The sequence below is a fragment of the Myxine glutinosa genome, chromosome 1 (assembly GCF_964187855.1).
Source record: "Myxine glutinosa chromosome 1, kmMyxGlut1.1, whole genome shotgun sequence".
Lineage (NCBI taxonomy): Eukaryota > Metazoa > Chordata > Myxini > Myxiniformes > Myxinidae > Myxine > Myxine glutinosa.
Genome location: NC_136261.1, coordinates 420987019 through 421004781, shown reverse-complemented (window position 1 = coordinate 421004781; position 17763 = coordinate 420987019). Strand labels below are relative to the sequence as shown.

The following is a 17763-nucleotide window of genomic DNA, read 5'->3' as shown; positions in this document are numbered from 1 at the left end:
CATATCCCTGCGTGTCATAAGAGGCGACTAAAAGTGGTTGGCGTCAGAAAGGGCAGCCAGCCATAAAACACTGCCTCAAAAAGGGATCCATGACAATGACAATTTCATATGGGCAGGGTACAGCCCGAAGTAGCCCATGGGGGACCACACTCTCTCTCGTCAAAAATCAAGATGGGGAACCCGATCGAAGCAAGGGTGGAAATCAATCCATTTATGATGACGAAACGTCTGATGCCCCATGTGGAGATCTGTTTCTGAGGTTTGGGACATGGAATGTTGGGACAATGACAGGGACATCAGGAGAAGTGGTGGAAGTATTGGTCAGAAGAAGAGTGGACATATGTTGTGTGCAGGAGACGAGATGGAAGGGGAGTGGTGCGAGAATGGTGAAGGGCAGGCAGGGACAGAAATACAAGTTTGTGTGGCAAGGGTGCCCGGAAGGCGTGCATGGTGTTGGTGACCTGTTTTCTGAGGAGTTTGTAGACAGTGTGGTGAGTTTGACTAGAGTGAGTGAAAGGGTGATGATGGTGAGAATGATGATTGAAAAGCTCTTGGTGAATGTCATCATGGGATATGCTCCACAGGTCGGTCGGAGCGATGAAGAGAAGGTCATGTTCTGGTGTGCAATAGAGAAGCTGCTGGAAAACGTGAAAGATGAGGAAGTTGTTGTGGTAGGAGGAGACCTAAATGGACATGTAGGAAGGAGTATAGATGGTTTTGAGGGAGTTCATGGGGGTTACGGATATGGTGTGAGGAATGGAGAAGGTGAAAGGATTTTGGAGTTTGCTGATTTGTTGATTTGTAATACTCAGTCCCAGAAAGCGGATAATAAGCTTGTTACATACATGTCAGGTGTGTCGACGACAACCGTTGATGACCTGATGGTGCGTAGGCGAGACGGGCACCTCCGGGACACAAAGGTGTTCCGGGGGAGGAGGCTGTTTCACAGCACCACTTGGTTGTCTTCGACATGTCTTCGGTGCGAGGAGAGCTCGGCGGGTGAAGTACCAACCGAGAATGTAGGTGTGGAGGTTGAAAGAGGTGACAGTGAGGGAGGCATTAAAGGAGAGGCTGAGTATGGCAGGGGATGATGTGGTTGAGCTTGAAAGTGGTTGGATGTCAATGAAAGATAGTCTGTTGGGAGCCTTTGGTGATGAATGTGGATGGGCTGAAGGACCACCAAGGCACTCAGAAACATGGTGGTGGGATGATGAAGTTGGAAAGAGGACGGACAAGAAGAGGAAGAAGTTCAAGGAGTGGCAGAGGGCGAAGGGTACGGGGGCAGAAAGGCAGAGCATGAAAGTGTAAGGCAGCCGAGAAGGCTGAAAAAAAAAGGTAGCAAAGGCACAGGAAGCATGTAGGAAAATGTTCGGAGAACGCTTGGATAAGGAAGAGGGCCAGAGCGCGGCATTCAGGATTGCAAAGGAGATAGCGAAAGAGAGGTGCAATGTGATGGGGGTGAGTTGCTTGAAGGATGAAGTGGGGCAAATTGTTGTGGACCCAGATGGAATAGATATATGGAAATGCTGTTGAATGCAGAGAATGAAGGAGATGGCAACATCGAGAGTAACCCAGTTTTAGGACCGGCAGAGAAGATAATTGAGAAGGAAGTTGAGGAAGCGATAAAAGCAATGAGGTGTAGAAAAGCAGGAGGACCGACGGGAGTTGTGGGAGATATGTTGAAGGCAGCAGCAAGTTGGAGTGTGAAGAGAATGACAGAGACCTGTAATCTGGTGGAGAAAGAAGGCTGCATTCCAGTGGATTGGGACCTGACTCCCTGGTCCCTCTATACAAGGGGAAAGGTGACCCTCTGGACTGTGGCTCGTATCGAGCAATAAAGTTATTGGAGCATGGAATGAAGGTATTGGAAAGGGTGTTGGAGAGGATAAGGAAGAAAGTGAGGATTGACGAAATGCAGGTTGGATTTATGCCAGGAAGAGGAACAACAGACGCGCTATTTATTGTAAGGCAGTTGCAGGAGAAGTACATGGAGAAGTGGAAGAAGTTGTTTCTTGGGTTTGTTGATCTGGAGAAAGCATTCAATAGTGTTCCACACGAATTAGTGACATGGGCATTGAGGAAGTTAGGAGTAGAGGAATGGTTGATCAGAGTCGTGATGGCAATGTATGAAAGAGCGTGCACAGCTGTGAGGATGAAGGACGGGAACAGTGGTGAGGTTGAGGTGAAGGTGGGAGTGCATCAGGGGTCGGTACTAAGTCCACTACTATTTGTAGCTGTGATGGAGGTGCTGGCTCGGAATGTAAAGGAGGGTTTACCATGAGAGATGTTGTGTGCAGATGATCTGGTGTTGATTGCGGAAAGTATGGATGGACTGAAGAAGATGAACAAGTGGAAGGAATGTATGGAGACAAAAGGTCTGATGGTGAATATCGGGAAAACGAAGGTGATGGCAAGTGGTAAAGCATGTGGTGAAGTGGAAAGAACTGGGAAGTGGCTATGTGCTATGTGCAGGTAGGGCGTCAGAGTGCAATCCATTCAATGTACAATGTGCACTGAGAGTGGGTTCATCAAAAATGTAGTGGTCTGAGAAGGTCATTAACCAGTGTGGCAGCTACATAAAAGTGGAAGGTGTGCACAGACGAAGCTGCAGATGGAGGAAATGTTGAGTTGGATCTTGGAGACGGAAGGTGTGAAAACATTCCATTCCATGAAGCTGGATGGTGTGAAAACATTTTGCTGCCCAGGAGACTGTTGAATGCAAAAGGTAGATCATACTCGGCAACGGTTGCCAGAGTGAGAAGTGCATGGAAGAAGTTTTGGGAACTGAGTGGCGTGCTGACGAGGAGGGGAGTATCGTTAAAGCTGAAGGGAAAGGTGTATCCTGCATGTGTGAGAAGTTTTATGATTTATGGGAGCGAAACATAGGTAATGAACATAGAGCAGCAACAAAGGCTGGAAAGGGTGGAAATGCGAATGGTTCGGTGGATGTGTGGAGTATCGTTCAGAGAGAGGAAGCCAAATGATGAATTGTGAAAGATGATGGGAATAGAGCCTGTGATGGATCTTGTGAAGAGAACAGCTTGAGATGTTTTGGTCATGCGTTGAGGAAGGATGAAAGCGAATGGTTGTGAAGAGTGATGGAAATGAATGTAGAAGGAAGTAGAGGACGGGGAAGACAGATAAAGACTTGGCTAAAGGTGGTGGAAGAAGAAATGCTGTCAAAGGGGTTAACAAGGGGAGATGCAGAAAATAGGGGAAAATGGAGAAGATCGTCATGGGGCCTGCAAGGCTAACTTCCGCTCTCACAGGGAAAATGACCTAAAAATGCCTGTTGTTGTTGTTGAGCATTTGTGCAGACGCTCTCCTGTATGGATCCTCATATGTAATTTCAAACTGCCGCTATGAGAGAAACATTTTTCACACATTGAGCATTTGTGCGGTCGCTCTCCAGTATGGATCCTCATATGTAATTTCAAACTGCTGCGATGAGAGAAACCTTTGTCACATATCGAGCATTTGTGGGGCCGCTCTCCTGAATGGATCCTCATATGTGATTTCAAACTGCTGCTATGAGAGAAACCTTTATCACATATTGAGCATTTGTGGGGTCGCTCTCCTGAATGGATCCTCATGTGTGATTTCAAATCGCCGTTTTGAGAGAACCCTTTATCACATATCGAGCATTTGTGAGGTCGCTCTCCTGTATGGATCCTCATAATATGTAATTTCAAATCTCCGATTTGAGAGAAACCTTTATCACATATCGAGCATTTGTGGGGTCTCTCTCCTGTGTGGATCCTCATATGTGATTTCAAACTTCCACTATGGGAGAAAGCTTTATCACATATTGAGCATTTGTGGGGTTGCTCTCCTGTATGGATCCTCATGTGTAATTTCAAATTGCCGCTATGAGAGAAACGTTTATCACATATCGAGCACTTGTGGGGATGCTCTCCTGTATGGATCCTCATATGTAATTTCAAATGGCCTTTTTGAGAGAAACCTTTACCACATATTGTGCATTTGAAAGGACGCTCTCCTGTATGGATCGTCATATGTAATTTCAAACTGCCGCTATGAGAGAAACCTTTATCACATATCGAGCATTTGAAAGGACGCTCTCCTGTATGGATCCTCATATGTAATTTCAAATCACCTTTATTGGAGAAACCTTTGTCACATATCGAGCATTTGTGAGGACGCTCTCCTGTGTGGATCCTCATGTGTAATTTCAAATTGCCTTTTCGAGAGAAACCTTTATCACATATCGAGCATTTGAAAGGACCCTCTCCTGTATGGATCCTCATATGTAATTTCAAATCACCTTTATTGGAGAAACCTTTGTCACATATCGAGCATTTGTATGGTCGCTGTCCTGTGTGGATCCTCATATGTGATTTCAAATGGCCTTTTTGAGAGAAACCTTTGTCACATATCGAGCATTTGTAAGGCCGCTCTCCTGAATGGATCCTCATATGTGATTTCAAATGGCCTTTATCAGAGAAACCTTTGTCACATATCGAGCATTTGTAAGGTCGCTCTCCTGTATGGATCCTCATATGTAATTTCAAACTGCCTTTTTGAGAGAAACCTTTAACACATATCGAGCATTTGTGAGGACGCTCTCCTGTATGGATCCTCATATGTTTTTTCAAATCACCTTTATTGGAGAAACCTTTGTCACATATCGAGCATTTGTAAGGTCGCTCTCCGGTATGGATCCTTATATGAATTTTCAAACTGCCGCTATGAGAGAAACCTTTATCACATATCGAGCATTTGTAAGGACGCTCTCCTGTATGTATCCTCATATGTTTTTTCAAATCACCTTTATTGGAGAAACCTTTGTCACATATAGAGCATTTGTTAGGTCGCCCTCCTGTATGGATCCTCATATGTGATTTCAAATTGCCTTTTTGAGAGAAACCTTCATCACAGATAGAGCACTTGTGAGGGTGTTTTCCAGTGTGGATCCTCATATGTATTTTGATGTTACTCATTGAAGCAAAATCCATTCTGCACACACGACACTTATAACGTATTTGCCATTCAAGAGCCTTTTTGAGTTTGTTTAATTTAATATTAATCTTGGTGTTGCGAGGCCCAGACATGCACCTGTATGTTATAGGAAGTGAGTCTTGATCTCGTGATTGTTTCTTCAAAAAAGCTTTCTTCCTCACTGTCAAGCTGCGACTGGACCTTATTTGTCCCATATTACTTCTTGATTGTTCTGCAGAAACAAAGAACACAACATTCTTCTTTTTTATCAAAATCAAAATGAAAAATATTTAACACTTTTCCAAAAATTATATATTTTCTCAACACAAAATATTGTATGTTAATTAATTTTTACATTTCCACTTGCCAGCTGCTAAGCAGGATGCACTTCCGTTTGTCATGTGAATATCATCTGAACCTTCCTTTGCAGAAGCACATTTTGAATCTTCTGTGACAGATGAATAATTGTGCTGTCTGCCTCCCACATTTACAGGATCGACATCACCTGCATGCAAATCAGCGTCAGTCTTTGGCAAGTCAATGAGATTATGAACCATCTCGAGAGTTCATAGAACATATTACTTCATGGAATGTGTACTTCATTTTAAATATGATAATGAAGTTATAGATTGTTAAAAAGAAAAATTCTGTATGTTATAGTAAGGGCATTTCATGAGATATTTCACAAATCTGTTAACTAAATTGTTACCAAAAAATTTCTTCACCAATATGTTTGTAAAGGTGTGTAATAACATGTGTTAAAATGTTGAAGTTCAACTCCCGTGGGAAACCCAGAAAAAAAGCTGTTGAATTCGGGTACCGAAAAATTATTTTCGAGAATTTTTTTTTTTTTAAATCGGCCCTTAAGTAACTTATGAGGGGTCAAATAAGGGTTTTTCATGATTCTGAGCTGATTGTTAACATTTATATTTTCACTTTTACATTTACACACAAAGTAGCTTTTATTTCACATACATACAAAGTTTCTTCAAACCTTTGCTCAAACACTGGCACTACTGGGTCTGAGTGTCTGGCTCCCATCTTCCCATTAGCCACCTTCTCCATGAAGGTCTTCATGTCACCATGCTCCTCCTCAGTGAAGGGCAGTTTCATGATGTGTTGATAGATGGCTGCATCGATGAGGAGGTGAACACGGATTGCCTTGTCAAAACATCCTCCATCCATGATGTGGTTGGCTGTCGTACTTCCAGGATAGATCAACTGGATCACATCTCGTAGTCCAGAATCTTCCATGATGTTACCCATTGATCCAAGATAAGACTTCAGCAGGTGAAAACCACCCAACCTTGGAATGACGGGTAGATTTGCCTGCTTTATTATATTCACAGCCTTCAGCCAAATCGGAAGATCAAAGGTCACTATAGCGACCCCAGTGCGCCGTATGCACTCTTTCAGAGTGGTGAAGATGGTGTTGAGGTCATTAGGGTCTCCTTCAATAACTGGAAGGAACTCGATCTGTGTGCTCTGCTTTGCATCATTAGCATGGATTCTCTTCATCCAGCCATTCCAGTTGGAGTGTGGGAACTCAGGATCGTTGGCTTTGATCACCCACCCCGCTGCCCAGAGTGTGTCACCTGGAGTGAGGAGTGGCTGATCATGAGCCAGGGAGGAGGAAAGCTCAGCGAAGGGGAGAAACATGATCGCGTTCGTTCCTATCTGTTTCCTGTTCGTAAATGGAATAATCTTTACTTCAGTTCCTCTCAGGATCTTAGCTTTGTCGAGTGCCTTCAACTTCACCCGGGGGAAAGCTGCTGTTGTCTGTGAATCTGGCAAAGGTGGTGCCGGAGAGGTGACTTCGATCCAACCCATTGAGTGAAAGGGAGTGTTTCCGTGAATAGAGACAATGTTTAAATCTATATTGTCTCCAACAAACTGAGTGACTGCATTGTTTGTTTCCCCAACCTCCATAAAGACCACCTGATCATTACTTGACAATTCACTTTCACTGGCTGGCACTTTGGCTGTCATCACTGATTGATCCTCAAGCGCAGCATCAACCGCAACCTCATCATTGATCTGTTCATCGGTTTCCTCCACAATGGTGTCAAGAGTGCCAGAAGTATCTGGAACATCATCTCCACTCCTACTATTAAGGAAGCAGTATTTGTAGTTTTGAGTCTCCGTGTAAGACTCAGTGTATCCCAGCCGGTGGAACTTGTTGAGCATCCATTTTGACCCAAATCTATGATCAAGTTGTATGGCAAGCCCCATTTGGTGTGGCAATACTCCAGACCGAGGTCGACAGGCCTTAATAAAATTCTGCCCCCAAACAGCAACTCTTTCGTCTGTCTTGACAATCGGTCTCAAGAACATCTGAAGGCTTGCAGGAACAAGTGTCAGCTGACTATCAATGTCAGTCATACTGTGTGTGGTGGGGTATGACTTTGGACCTAAATCAATCAAGGCAATATCATTGGATATGAACTTGAGTGCCGTCTTTATGATCTGAGTCTTCTCATCTCCATGGTCAAGATTAGCATGATGTTCTCGCAGAATATTGTCGGTGCCATCTTTGAGACAGATTACATCTGCCCTTCTTTCCTGTGTTGTGAAATACAAGGTGTCTTCGTATTTCTCTAGAAGTTTTATCTTTAGCCAATGCTTTGAATAAGAAAGGCTCTTCTCTGGTGACTGATCAAACTCCTGCAGCTTTTCATGGACTTGGTCCATGTTCATTACCCCATGCTCTAATTCTGAGTCTAAGCATTCGCAGAATTCAATAAAAACTGCCTCTCACTCCCCATCAATACTCCTCTGTCCTCTCTTCCTTTTTCCTTCCTCATCAGTCTTGGACAAACTGTCACCTCTCGCAAACATAAGTTTGCATCGCAAATGGTACAGTGTTTCTTCTGCTACCAAGTCGTTGATCCCTTCCAGGCGTCCAGTGACTTCAGTGCCCCAGTCATCCCCGCGACTCCGTGCTGTCTTCAGCAAGCTTGCCTTCAGTGTATCTGCAGTCAAATTATCTGGCACTCTGTATTTCTTTCTAGCTTGTGCTGGATTATTTTTGTAGAGCTGGGCTGGTTGGTTGCAAAGAATGCATACATCCTTATACAGGAGGTCAACTGACTGTGATCTTCTAGAACTGCAGCCAGTTGATGAACTGAACTCACAAGTAGTGCGTCTTCTCTTCAACTTTGATGACTCTTTCTCTGCCTTTGATGCTTGAGCTGACTTCTTGGTGGTTGCAACAAAGTTGTTGTACAGATCATTTTTACACTTCTGGTGGTACCTCAGTTTTCCTTCCTTTTGAGCCTCCTTCATACATTCCACAACAGTAACATTTTCGACAGTTTCTGCTTGTTTCAATAAAGTTGAGTATCCCTTTGGAGTTGCCTGTATGAGCCTTTCAGCTGGTGTATCCGAGCGTGCACAGATGAAGCAATTGAGCACAGGTGGAGTAACGTCTTCATCCATATTGCGAGACTCCATGTCCTGCAAAGTAGAAAATGAGATATATTTAGAAATTATTTTTCCACAAAGGAGTGTCTGTGGTGAAATATAAATGTTAACAATCAACTCAGAATCATGAAAAACCCTTATTTGACCCCTCATAAGTTACTTAAGGGCCGATTAAAAAAAATTAAAATTCTCGAAAATAATTTTTCGGTACCCGAATTCAACAGCTTTTTTTCTGGGTTTCCCACGGGAGTTGACCTTCAACATTTTAACACATGTTATTACACACCTTTACAAACATATTGGTGAAGAAATATTTTGGTAACAATTTAGTTAACAGATTTTCATATGTTTCCCTTACTATTAAGCACTATTAAAGCAGTATTCGACATCACCCTTATTCACCACCCTATTTGACATGTTCAAATACTGCTAAACTGTAGGTTATTGGAAGTAACAGGAAGGTGATTTGTGTTCAACGGTGTTCATGTATTTAATTCAATTTGAACTAGAAACACAGGTAATGCTTCTGGCCTTCGGCTGCAGAGGCATACAAATACTAGAACGACACTGACTTCACGACGTCGACAGATATGCCTCCGCCCACATTATTACATCATTATAATACTTGTACCAAGTTTGCTTTAAATCCATTCAGCTGTTCTCAAGTTATCACATTTTTACCTGACATGACATCTGACCTTGGATCTGTGGAATTATAAAGGACATTAGGCGATTTATTGCCAAAAGAGTTAAATTGCATTTCAATTTGAATTCCTAAAATGTGTTCTCAAAGCATGCAGTCTGAGCAAGGGAATGCATATGGAACCAAGACGGCAATCGGTTATCTGTAAAATGACCATTGTCACCTCTGTGAAAGGTCCAGAGGTAAAATATTGACTTTGCATGGGGTTGGTATGCAGTACTCAATTAGTGAGGCTGTACAGGTCAAAAGGATTGACCTTTAACAACTTCTGAGTCACTCCATGATGACAAACAGATACTCCTGGTGCCTGGAAGACTGCCTTTGCCAAAAAGATTGACCTGAACAAGTTTTTGTGAGTGACCCTGGATCTCAAGTAAACAACATCAAAGGAGACGGGGCTTATTTAAGGGGATTGCACAAAGGGCGATACAGAGAAAATCATATTGCCTATGGAGACGCGTCGTTCTGTGCTTTATGTGCTTCCTGTGCCTGGAAGTCTAAATGTTCAAGTGTGTAGAATTGGTTTTCTCTCCATACGATGCTTGAATAAATCTCAGTGGAACTTAGTTGAAGCCGTCTTGATTCTCATTTGAGAAGTCTTCACTGAAAGGCGTTGGAAGACAGCTTCTTCTTCATCATTCTACAACAATTTTGTGGCCCGTATGAATTGCAAGCTGGACAAGATTAACAGACAGACAGCCCGAACTCGAAGTGATCAAGGTAAGCATGAATGCACTCCTGTCTTTTGTCAACCTTGGCAGCATGATGCAAAAATAACCTGCCGATTCATTCTTTTATCATGTGTCCTCTGCGTGTTTAGATGTCAGGAATAATACGTAATGATGCATCAAAAAAAAATAGAGTAAAAAACAAAAGAGAGGAAAATATATATTTAAAGGTTGGTGAGTAATCCTGATTCAGAAGAACTCTGGAATTGATTCAGAAAATTATGGAGTCGACTCAACGGGAGATTCGGGAAGGTGACGCAAGTACTCGTGGAGATCCACTGAGCTTCATTGTGTGCAATATGTTGATTGGCCGGCCTGGAGTTATGTTGTATTATAAGGTTGGATAACGTGTACATTCAGATGGGATGAGGTATACGTTTTTAGAGGTGACGTTCTGGTATTCTGCTGACACCCTCTTGCTTCTGGCATTTGCTATAGAGTCAATATCCCAAAATGTGTATTTTTGCATATTTATGGTTGAGATCCTTTATTCCGAATCAGTTGAAGCGAATGAGGAATGAGCAAAATGAGGAATGGTACATCTAATGGGATGACGAGCTGTTCAAGTTCGATGTAAATATGTTCTTCGGTGCGTGATTAATGATTATAAGCGAATATGCGATTACTTTTGCGAATGCGAAACACACAATTTAATTTATTGTAGAGTGTAATGAAAGATAATAACCAAAATAATGAAAAATAATTTTTCACAAAATGTCATATAGCAGACCTGTGTGTGCACCACAGGTATGCTTATGCCATTTTGGTGGATGAACATCGATGTAAGTAAGATTTGGATGTATCTAGTTTAATGGAATGGTTCGCGAGCAAGGAGAAATCAAGATTAATTGGAAAAAATTGTTCATTAAAACGTCTACATAACGTTATCTGTTGGTTGCGAAGCGCAACGTCCATTGTAAAATGTCTACATAATGTTACTTGTTGGTCTATTGTCCAAATTTAGTGCGTTGTCAAAGATTATGAATATAGTCAATCTATTTGGCATTTCAAAATCGAATCGATTTATTTTTTTGAGTACCAAATCTCTATTAAATTTTGTCTATCAATAAGTTTTGAGAAATGCTACATGAAATTCACGATTCAGATAAGACTATAATTAAATGCGAATAGGACATGGTAAAGAAGCTGATTATTTAAACAAAGACGATTATTTATCTCGAAGTTTGAACAACACGTGTTGCCTGGTGCGGCTGAGTTACATATACAATTGTACAAATTAGGTCGAGACGTACAAATCGTTTTGTGCCCCATGCAGGGGGAAGAAATAAAATCTATCATTCAAGTCTGATATTTAGACGAAAAAATTACTTCTTGAACCTTATTCAGCTATGGAAGTGGAAAATCGAAATTAAAAACCCAGAGCTACATTGAACACGGCTGACACAAGACAAATACAGAAAGAAAATGGCCGATAGTCAAGCGATCACATATGACATCCGGTCCAATTGAAATTTTCCAAAAAAGTAAAATATAATCGATTTATTTGGGAAAAAATTGATTTAATATGCTAGCTGATGAAATTGAGAGTTAGCTGGGCGGCTTAGCTAAAAAATTCGGATCGATTGTGCCTTTTCCCTTAAAAGCATGAAACTTGGCACATGGCTAGAATACCTGAAAAGAAAGATTTTGAGTCCAGGGGGCATCCCCAAGTTCACCCCATATGGCGGCCATCTTGAAATCCAAGATGGCCGTCATACAAGACCTATTTTGATGAATATCTCCATAATTAGAACAGATATCAAAATGGTTGAAGTGCCTATACCTACATTTTTAGGGTCTAGGAATCCAATGGTAACATAAAATATTAAGCAGTATGTGGCGGCCATATGAAAATATTAATTTTGCATAGTATCATGCAAACTGGGAAAGCACATAAATACTCTTAACAGGTTGGCATTCTTCAGTGATTAAAAGTGTCTATGGCATCGCAGACTGTAACTGTGCCATCTTGTGGTTTTCTAGTCTTTGCGTGATATGATGGACTTGCACAAGACACACCCTAAAGTTCTGGATAATTTCCGAGCTGGCATGTTCACGGTACAAAAGACCCAACGCAAATTTTCTTCAATTGCTACAGATCATGCACATGAACAGAACAATGCACGTATCAAGGGAGATGGAGGAGCTGTGGGTCTGCTGGACAATGTCCATGCTCTGCAAAGATGGATGGTTGCAGGTCCAGAGGTCTCAAGGGTGATTGATGAGTTTGAGACTGCACAGGAGCAACATGAAAGCAAAGCGCCATCACTGCATCATGATCAGAATAAAAGCAACCAGATGACCTTTGACAAACATGTCAGATCACTTGTATCAGTTATCGAGGAGCTAGGTAATCCATTTCTTGAAGAAACCGCTGACCTTTTGGTCCTTGACACAAAGGATATAGCAAGTGCATCAGTCGTACAAAGTGTGAAAGACGTGCAGAAAGTGGGAAAGGAGGCTCTGGAGTCATTTGTGCAAGAGAGGCTGATTGAACGCTCAAAGCCTTTGAATGATGTCGTCCCGCGCAAAAAGTTACCTCTGTTTGGCAGCTCATCAGTAACAGACCAGCTGACAGATAAACACAAGGTAGCCTCATTGAAGAGTGATGTTCAACTGTTTTCTCGCCTCTATATTGCCTGTCAAACCCGCGAGGGAAACCTGGATGAATTTTTCCGTCATGAAAATCAATCTTTCCCTCCATCTCTGTCCAAGGATGGGAAGCTTCGACCTGGTACAAAGAGCGACCTTTTGGACTGCTTAGAGGAACTTTCACCATCAAGCACACAGATGCCAGAGGTGACATGTGTCATACTTGACGGGGCAGTAATTATTCAAAAGCTAAAGCCCGATGTTGGCACAGTCAAAACATTTGGCGAATATGCCGAAAAGGTCTTCATCCCATTTGTTTTCTCACAGTACAAATCTGCAACCCGACTTGATCTGGTGTGGGACCGTTACCTACCCGACAGCCTTAAGAGCATGACCCGTGAAAAGTGTGTCAAGGGGGTTCGCTGACGAGTAGATACCTCAGTTGCAATTCCTGGACAGTGGCAGAACTTTCTTCGAGTTGATGAAAACAAGCATGAACTCTTCAGCTTCCTTTCCAATGAAACAATTAAATCATTTGAAGACCAGCGCAAGGAGCTAGTTGTCACACTTGATACAGAGGTTCTTACTGCTCCACCACGCATTGATCTAGAATCACTCTCCCCGTGCACTCAGGAAGAGGCAGATGGTCGGATGTTCCTACATGCTGCTGATGCAACACAGAGAGGGCATAGTAAGGTCCTCATACAAACTGTGGACACAGATGTTGTCGTGCTTGCAGTTACAGCATCCCAGAAGCTTTCAGTGATGATATGGTTACAATTTGGGACAGGCAAGAACATGCGATTTATCTCTGCACATGATATAGCCACAGCTCTTGGCCCTGAGAAATCTAAAGCCCTCCCCATGTTTCATGCACTAACAGGGTGTGACACTTCTTCAGCGTTTAATGGGCGTGGAAAGGTAACTGCATGGAATGTGTGGGAATCATTCCCTGAGCTCACAGAGGTACTAGCAGAAATTTGCCACCAGAGCACAGAGATAACTGAAACCTGCATGAACGTCATTGAGAGATTTGTTATTCTGTTGTATGATCGCAAAAGTACTGCTACTGACATTAACATTGTACGAAGCAAACTGTTTGCAAAGAAGGGCAGACCTGTGGAATCAATTCCACCAACACATGATGCCCTTGTGCAGCACGTAAAGCGGGCAGTATACCAAGGCGCACTATGCTGGTGACAAGCATTGCATGCCAAGCCTGATCTACCAAGCCCCACTGAATGGGGGTTTTTTTTTTTTTGGCAAAAAACGGTTGGCAAAAAACGTCTGCTGGCCAGTTCAAACCAATATGGACAACACTTCCAGAGGCTGCAAAGATCTGCAATGAACTTGTTAAGTGTGGGTGCAAAAAAGTATGTACTGGTCGTTGCCGGTGTAAGAAAGCTGCACTTCCCTGTACTTCTCTCTGCGCATGTGATGGAGAATGCAGCAAAGACTAGAAAACCACAAGATGGCACAGTTACAGTCTGCGATGTCATAGACACTTTTAATCACTGAAGAATGCCAACCTGTTAAGAGTATTTATATGCATTCCCAGTATGCATGATACTATGCAAAATTAATATTTTCATATGACTGCTAAATATTTTATGTTACCATTGGATTCCTAGACCCTAAAAATGTAGGTGTAGGCACTGCAACCATTTAGATAGCTGTTCTAATTATGGAGATATTCATCAAAACAGGTCTGTTATGGCGCCCATCTTGGATTTCAAGATGGCTGCCATATACTATTGAATATTTTATGTTGCCATTGGATTCCGAGACCCTAAAAATGTAGGTATAGGCACTTCAACCATTTTGATATCTGTTCTAATTATGGAGATATTCATCAAAACAGGTCTTGTATGATGGCCATCCTGAATTTCAAGATGGCCGCCATATGGGGTGAAATTGGAGATGCCCCCTGGACTAAAAATCTTTCTTTTGGGGTATTCTAGCCATGTGCCAAGTTTCATGCTTTTAAGGGAAAAGGCACAATTCATCAGTTAAGCAGCCCCACTAAGTGTATTGTATGTAAAAATAACTTCTGTCGGTACAAATTTTCATTATTTGCGGCGGGAGATGAATAAATTTAGCGGCAGTATCTGAGGCGGTGTAGCAGCGAATGGTTTCATTGAAGGTGTATGAAGAACCCTAAATTTATCTTAGAGATTGGAAAAACACATACAAACAAATTTGGCTAACGTCATTTATTTAAGCTATTAAGCAATTGCATGAAAATCGAGTTTTAAAATTGAAAATAAGCTTTGCACCGAATGATCTTTTGACCAATCAAGGACCATGACCTTTGCACATGGCTGTTAGGATTGTGTCAACTTTTCAGCTGTTCTGCCTACCCCCCCCCCCCCCCACCAACCCCACCCTTCGTTTGAAAGCGCATCGAGTGAACACAGGCCATATGATGAAAAACGCGCCGTGGACTCGGCATACAAACCCGCTCACGATCGACGCGCCGCGTTCAGCGCGATCGGATTGATCGGCCGAGATGCTGAACCGCACGCCCACGACTGGCTCAATAGCATCGTGGGCTGTTGACGCGGACCTTCGAGTGTCCGTTTCGATCAACCACAGGCGATCGTGTGGCGATAAAACAAAAATTTTGATTATAGATTGTGAAATGGGGTTCATAAGAACGTATTCGTTTGTGTCAACATTGACACAGTTTTAAAAAATATTTTTGTTACGAAGTAAAACGTACACAGCTGCGACATTGATAGGACGGTGTATAGGTAGGAAAAAAAATCAGGAATTGAAAATCGCATGTGTGCATAGTGACGTCATAAGATTCCTTGAGATCGAGTCAATTTTCGTGGATTTTGCCGTAAAATGCATTGAACAATTAAGAAATTTTACAAATAGATTGATTTATCGTATAGAGTCAAATGTGCCCGTTCAAATGCATATTTTGAAAATTAAAATTTGATCAATAAAAAAATGACGACTGTTCACAGTGGTGATGTCTGAGCGATATAAAAAGGCCAATCAATTTTGTATTTTTATACTCATTGCATTAAAACCACTCGTGGTCTCTCGTAGCCAGGGCGCAACTTACCTGACAGGAGTAAATTCCCTGTCAGTGAATCAAGGGGTCTTACTCCTATTGAGAGGAGTGGTCCCAATTGTATGACCATGCATTGTGGCCCTTTGGGGGCATGATGCATGCGTTTGAATGACCATGTGCTTCAGCCTTGGGGTTGAGGCGCATGTGTATTGTTATTGGGACAGCCTTGTTGACGTTGTGCCTTGGCCATGGGGTCAAGGTGCACGTCCAAGGCTGTTAAAATGTTTGACTTTTTACCTTTTTTCATTGTAAAAAAGGCAGGCCCTAGCGCGGGCCCTAAAAGCGCCTCTGAAAAGAGGAGTTGCCTGTCATTTGCTGCATTAAGCAGCAGAGGCGGTCCAAGATGCAAAATGCTTTTCAAATGCAAATGAATTCCACATCATGTTGATGTTTTTTTGTTCTTCATCTCCTTTTCTTCTTCACTACGCCACTGTCTGCCTCCGCTCATTACCCCATTGATTTATTTTCCACTCTTTCTTGGTTTTCCTTATTTTCTCTGTCCCATTCTCATTAATCTTTCTCCTTCCCATTCACACCTTACCCCTCATCTCTGCCCCTTCTACCCATCTTTCCCCCTCCTCTCTCTCTTTAATCTTTCCATTTTTCTCCTATCTCTCCCTCTCTGTCTGCTCCTCCCCTCTTTTTCCTTCTCCATGCCCATTTTCTTTTATCTCTCCCTTCATTTTTACTATCATTCCATCTTTCTCCATTTTCCTTCCTCCCACCCCTCCTCCTCCTCCTCCTCCACAGTCCCATCCCCTCTCGTCCCTCGCCTCACCCCTGTTTCTCCCACCCCATCCCATCTCCTCTCCCGCCCCACCCCTCTCCCCTCCCTGTAACCTGTGTTACCTGTGTTGTTGTACCTGTTACCTGTCTCTTTTTCTGTCCTCCTCCTTCTCCTTCTATCCTTCTATCCTTCTCCATTCCTTCTCTTGCCCCACCCCTCATTTTCCCTTGCCTCATCCCTTCACCCCATCCCATCCCTTCTCACCTTGTTCTGCCTTTCTTTCTTTTCCTGTCTCTCCCCTTCTATCTTTTTTAGTTCTCTGTTTCTCTGTTCTCTTCACATTCACCAATTTTTTTTTCTCTATCTGTCTCTCTTCCTCTCTTCCCCTCTTCTTCCTGCTTCCTTCTCCCCCCCCCCTCAAACCCTTACTGTAACTGTTACGTGCTCCTCCCCGTCCCCCCGGTCACAGTGTACCTCCAAGCCCCGAGAGGAGTCACGGCAGAAAAATGTGTTATTCTGTGTCAAAAATCAATGGTGAAACCACACCAATTGTTACCAGCAAACAAATATTGTATTAAAATCACACAAGAATAACAGTACAACAATAATAGGAATCAAGAGTACAATCAATATATATCCTATGATGGTACCATCAGTTGCGTAATATATAACTCACTGTGCTCCAAGTGAGTGAACCAAGAACATTCCCAATGTCCTTCCCTGGCTTCAAGCCAAAGTTGATTCCGGTTTCATGCCAACATCGATCCCGGCTTCAAGCCAAAGTTGATCTGTTCCAGCGATCGTCAGAACGATGTCTAATCGACCAGAATCCCGTTCTGATGACAATCACAGTCACGCGGCCAAAGCTGCGTAAAGGCACCCTCAAGGCGACTGGGAAATCCAAAGGCGCCCTCCAGGCGACTGGGAAATCACACCCTCAGGTATGGATGTTTCACAGCACCAAATCGGCGAACCTCAGGTTTGCCTTCAAAATCCACCTTACACACACGTGCACCAGATAAACGTCTGAATGCGGTGAAAGCGGTTGAAGCGAAGCAAAGAAAACTTGCTCGACGCACAAAGCGCATGAGTCAAAATGGCCGACGGCCCGTTCGAGGCGGAACGGCACTCAAAGAACGATCCTCTTCAGAATCGATCGCAAAACCTGACACGCAGGTTGATCAGTAACAGCGATAACAACTGTCGCAGGAATCCCTTTCCTTGGAAACCTGAAAGTTCACTAGTGACTCTCGTTCGACAACGTTCGCTCAGGACCTTGAAGCAACCAGCTTCTTCCTCATCGTCACTTGCTCCGCCTTCTTTTTCCTCTCCTCTTCGTCGTCGTCCGGTTCAGGTTTCATTTCAAACATTAATTTTTTTTACCTTCTGAACACAATAATATCTATTTCCCTCAAACGACAACAATAATAATACATGGAATCAAAAATGTTTACAGTGGATGAAAACCACAACGGAAGTGACGAATCCATAACAGTAACCCCCATTGGCATGTTGTTGGCGTATGGGCATGACAATTGCAATGTTT

The 17763-nt window shown here is 42.8% G+C and overlaps 1 long non-coding RNA gene across 1 annotated transcript; it reads right to left on the bottom strand.

The window, feature by feature from the left end:
- Positions 1-4773: 4773 nt before the first annotated feature.
- LOC137413749 (uncharacterized) lies at positions 4774-14935 on the bottom strand. The gene is made up of 3 exons (XR_010981742.2): positions 14864-14935; positions 5327-5464; positions 4774-5191 (listed from the first exon to the last, which is right to left on the bottom strand). It is a non-coding gene; the product is annotated as an uncharacterized LOC137413749 (long non-coding RNA).
- Positions 14936-17763: the final 2828 nt, after the last annotated feature.